Source organism: Centruroides sculpturatus, unplaced genomic scaffold (assembly GCF_000671375.1).
Source record: "Centruroides sculpturatus isolate CEXI.00-Female unplaced genomic scaffold, Cexi_2.0 scaffold3163, whole genome shotgun sequence".
Lineage (NCBI taxonomy): Eukaryota > Metazoa > Arthropoda > Arachnida > Scorpiones > Buthidae > Centruroides > Centruroides sculpturatus.
The window spans coordinates 5,454-11,136 of NW_019387294.1; the positions used below are offsets into that span (position 1 = coordinate 5,454).

A 5,683-nucleotide genomic window follows, 5' to 3' on the forward strand; every position below is an offset into this window, starting at 1 on the left:
AACTATATATGAACTACCTAAAAGAGGCCCTCTTAGTGCCCACAGGGCAGAAAGAATTTTTATAAAAAAAGTAGCACTAAGAGAATCTTTTCCACATCCATTATAAATTTGCTAGGTCTACAATGGAGGTGCTGAAATTGATGATTTCCTAGCTTTCTGTGCATGGAATTATTAGACTAAACACCTTTTTAATAGAAGTCCTCATTTAGATTTCATTGCATAAATATTTTTAAGCTAATCATGTGATGTTGAATATTAACTAATTTTAAACTTTAAATTGTTTGTAATGTTTCTAGAATAAAATTGCTTTATTCACAATAACATTGTTATTAATGAATACTTTTTACTTTAATTTGTAGGTACTAGAAAGAGTGAAACAGGAACTGCTTAATTATAATGGAGAAGGAATGAGTGTTATGGGTGAGGACATACACAACTTTTATTGCTTTTGTTTAAATTCTTTATAATATTGATTTAAATATATGTAATTTTTTTTAAATTGGAAAAATCTTTTAATTTTTAACTTGTCTTCCAAGTTTTTTTTCTTATTTGGAAGTTTTTAAGACAGCAACCTACCACTTTGGGGACTAGGATCAAATTGGACAGGTTAGGAACTTTTTGGGAAGTGGTCTGTTTGGATATATTGGGCACTGTCCCTCATCCCATTATGAGCTTGGTATTGTGAACCCATAATGAGCTTGCTAAAAGATCTGATTAGTGGACCAACTTTGGATATGAACAAGTGTAAGAGGAATGCTAGTCTTGGATAGAAAAGATGGGATAAACAAGCAAGGGAGGTAAACTATGATACCAGCAGATAGTGCAAAAGATTAAGTAAAATTGCCAGATGGGGGAAATCCTTGTCTCTACAGTCTAACACGTGTTGTATCATTACTGTTCTCCAACTTTACCACCGTTAAAGATATATTGCTTGCTTCATTTGTTAAAGTGACTATGTTAACTTTAACAGGTTAGAAATATGCACAGTAATTTACAAAAACCTAATGTTTTCAAATCTAAAATATTAAAAAGAAAATTGTTTTTTTAATAACTCTGAAGATAGATTATAGGAACCCAAAAGTGCTAGAATACTAAAGATGTTAACTCTGGAAAAGCAATTTAGGATTATATGTAACTTCTTAAGAAAGCAGTTAAATGAAGGATATAGTTACAACATCTAATATATCATGTTTTATTAAAACTTTATTATGATGAATTTAATTTAGTAGTATGATTAGCTTGTTCTATCCTAATAAAATGAAGTAACTCAAAGACCTGCAAAATTCACAGAAAATGTTTTAATTTTTAAAATGAGATGTACATGTGAAAGTATGTACCTCGACAAAAAGGAATCATACAAATATACATAAAAAGAAACAATATCTTTATTTTTGTGTGTGATGAATAAGGTTCTTTAGGATTCCAACCTCCTCAATCAAAATTATAATAGTTTTTTTGGTAGTAACAAAAGTGGGGAATGACAATTGGTATCAGGTTCGCAACATAAAAAGTATGTACCAATAATATTTGATAGAAGTAAGACAAACTATGATTAAGGCTTAAAAACTAACTTAATACTATGAAAGAAGGGAGGTGATAGATATAGAAAATATAAGAAATAGGATTAGAAGAACGTGGGTATTTGGGCTTCATGTTAATCTTAGGTGGGGATGCCAACCCTGGTTTTTTTTTTCTTGGAAAAAAGGGTGATCTCTCCTTGCCAAACTTGCCTTAGTACCTTGTATGGGCCTCTTTTCATCTCTAGTCACTGCTGAAACACGACCTGGAGTACAAACCTTTCACCTCCTTTCCTATCGATGTCCAAGCCAAGAGTGTCTGTTACTCCACTCCTTAGCTCTCAGCATTTCTTTCTTTTGTTTTGTTCTAAGAATTGGTCATCACCACCCAAGGGGAAAGAGTTAGGAAAGAAAATTCTACAAGGAATATAAGAATGGAACAAAGAATAAAGAAGAAAACTAAACTTAAATTAACATATATACAAAATATGACCACAAAAAATTGCTCACTTTCAGAAGCATTTCAATTCATACATATTTTTATTCTTTTATAAAGTATCTGTAAAACTGCTTGATCTTACAAAAAGAATCTCTTTTATTATTTAACTTTGTCCTGTAGCCATTAAATAGCTCTTTTTTCCATGCTTGTCATGGATTCAGCCAGGCCCATAATAGAAGCAGGTAGGTAGTGAGGGATGGGATCTGATATATCCACAACAGAAAAATTACTGATATTTCTTACCAACACTTAAATCTGAGTTTTCCAGATGGCAGGCTGATACTTTTCTTTCCTAAGCCAATCTATTGCACATGCAAGATCTGTAAGATATTTATTTAATGCAAAACATTTTATTTTGCAATTTTATGAATTTAACAAAAATAGGAATTTACGAAAACAGAACTGTTATTACTAAAATTGAACTTTTAGTTCTTTAAAAATTGAACAAATACCATATCTTTGTTATTAAAATTTTAAATATTAATGATATTACATATGTAATTCTGTAAATTAGTACAGGTTAGAAATTTTCTATACATTTTCCACATTATTTTTTAAATATTAACTGTGTTAAATTTTTTTTTATTTGTAAATTATTTCTAATAATTATTACTGTATTATTGCTTTGTAATTATTAACTTAATGCAATTAATATGTCTTTTATGAACATAAATATTGTTTAAATTTTATTTGAATTATTTTTATTACAGAACTTAGTCACAGATCTGCTGCATTTGCTAAAATTGTGCAAGAAGCTGAACAAGATGTTAGAGATCTGTTGTAAGTTTTTCTATAATATTCTGCAAATTTAAAAGGTTTAGTAAGTACTGTACAGTACATAAAATAAAAATGTAACAAAGATTAAATAGAAAGATATACTTTTTGGTTCTAGCAAATGTGTATATTAAAGACAAATACTATTGAATATTTATTTTGGTTTATTGATTCTAACAAAATACTTTTATTCAAATCCACATGTTTTTATTACATACTGCATATAACCTGTGGTAGCATATATCTGGACTGGCCAAACCTTGTCATAAGAGGCATATATTGCCTTTCAGAAATATGAGAACCACATTCTCTATTGAAACTGAATTTTATATAATGAATATGTATTTCCACCATATTTAATGATTATGACTAAGTATATGGAAGCTGCTGTGAGGATCTAGAAGAGCTGCAGTTTGACTGTCAGAAATATATACCCTACAGAAAATTATTAGAATAAAAATGAAACCTTTGCATAACCTGTGCCATAACATATGCTGTACCTTTTGGAGTAATGGTTGCTCTACAGGTAGAAGTATGTAATTGGGCTGCAATTTTCAAAAATTGCAGACTTATAAATTCCCATTGGCATTGTCTGTCTGTCGGTCCTTACTTAATCTCTAGAACAAAGTTAGATAGATGAAAATCTAGACCAGATATAGAAAGCTTAAGGGCAGAAAACCCCAATTAACTATATATGAACTACGTTCCTTAAAGTTTGAGGGATCAATGAAGATCCTGCTAAGTACCACCGTCAGTCACCTCTACCTACTATGGCCATCGCAGCAGATGACGAGCAGGAACAAGGGCCTGGGGTGGTGCCCACAGTTACAAAAATAAGCCATCAAAGGCTTTAATCACCAACCAAATGGTGTGCTCCGACATTTCCCCACAACATATAGGTGGGAACCATTGATCTTAGCCATAAGGCCGAGAAACTATAAATGAATGAACGTATATATCTGCAAAATAAAAATTTCAGTAACTTGTAAACAGAAGATATTCTTAAATCTTTCTGATGTAATGATTGTAATGTTTGTTTACTGTCAAATATATATATAAGGTGACCAGATTTTAACATTGGTGAAGCAGGACAAAATTGACAGGGGAAGTAGTTGTCTTGTTGAAAAAATTGTTATAGAGCAACAAAATTCTGTCATCAAAGAATGCAAAAATTGTATTGTATTATATTTTTTTTAATTTCAACATCTAAAATTTACAAATATAATAGATATATAACACTATTATAAATCTTTAAAAACTCTTTATTCTTTTGCATATTTCTCAGTTGAGTGAACTTTTTTAGTAGAGTGGTATTGTTGTTTAAAATGTCATGAAATTTTTTGCAAGAATTTGTTAAATTATATTTCACACATAATATGGCTTTCAAAGTCTCGACACTTAATTGTGATTTACCAATGTCCACACTTTATTTACAGTAGAAAAAAAACACATTCAGTTGTGGCATTGGTTCCTGGTAAGGACAGTGCATATTCCACGATTTTTAATGCATTATTGTATGGAACATAGTTTGTTTCAAAATGATGAAATATTTCTAACCATTTGTTCCCTATTGAGATTTTTTCCAATGCCCAAGATTTAACCTTTTCCTTATCAATATATTTTTTAAAAAATAATTATACCTCATTAAAAAGATTGTTTTTGGAAATATTACTATCTGGAAAATGTTGACTAATGTGATTGAATGATTTTTGCACATCTTTCCAATTAAGTTCTTGTTTTAGTATAACCCAATGAAAATGTTCAATGTCATTGTAATGTATTGTACCGTCCACTTTTCTAAATAATCTAAGCAGGTACTATATAACTTTTTGGTGTGATTCGTAAAATTTGTGCGATTTATTGCACCTTGTTCTACTAACTGACATACTTTTATGGATGGTTAATGAAATAAAAATGGGGCGTGCTGCTCCATTGCTGTAGCTGCGTGCCCCAAACCATTTTCTGTCGGTCTTTGCCACAACACAAAGGGTTTTGTAGACAAGCCTTCTTTATTTCTGATTTTCATGCACACTGATACATGTGCGTGAAAATCAAACATTTACTGATACATGTAATACAAAATGATCTTTACAAATCTTAAGCATAAGACATAAGTTTGACACATAATTGACAAAAGCTTAATCTTTCCAAAACTCTGGACTTTTTTAAAAAGCAGCAGGATGTGGGACAAATTGTTAAAAATTGGGACTGTCCCGACAAAAGCGGGATGTTTGGTCACCTTATATATATATATATGTCAGTTATTGAGTTTTTCCAGTGAAGAATGATAACTTATTTTATCCTCCTAGTGTTCAATTATAGAGGTAAAAATTAATTTTGTGTATTTTTTCTTTTTTCATGACACTGCAAATTTTATGGAATGTTGAATTATCAAGTCAAGTTTCTGGGACTTTACTGTATATTTAATGAATGTATAAATATTTTTACTAAATTATATACAAGTGATGTATAGGCCTACATCTATTTATATATCTTGTGCTTTAATGTGTGTTACATTGTAAAAATGTATTTGGGGCTTATTTTAAATTATATCATGTTTTAACTGCCATTTTTCAAAATGTAAAATCAAAACCATTTCAAAATGTATTGTTACAGTGTAGTTTATGCTGAGTTAGGCAGTTTATTTTATCATGTTACCAAACAAGAATAGAGTTTAGTGAACACATAGTGTAGATACATTGTGTGTGTGTGTGTGTGTCTATATAACTTGTTTGCAGAGCATAAGTTCTAAATGTCACTTGAAATGTCCTTGGGGGAGTGCTACAATACTCTTACCAGTGCAGAATTTAAAAATTTGTTCAAATAACAAATATTTTCATCATATTTAGTTTGATTTATAAAATATTGAGTTTTACTTAAGGAAAAATAGCTA

The 5,683-nt window shown here is 30.2% G+C and overlaps 1 long non-coding RNA gene across 1 annotated transcript; it reads left to right on the forward strand.

Moving 5' to 3' along the window:
• The first annotated feature begins 337 nt into the window (after window positions 1–337).
• Window positions 338–2,786, forward strand: LOC111616344. Its single transcript, XR_002755232.1, has 2 exons — window positions 338–420; window positions 2,727–2,786. It is a non-coding gene; the product is annotated as an uncharacterized LOC111616344 (long non-coding RNA).
• The last annotated feature ends 2,897 nt before the right edge of the window (window positions 2,787–5,683 follow it).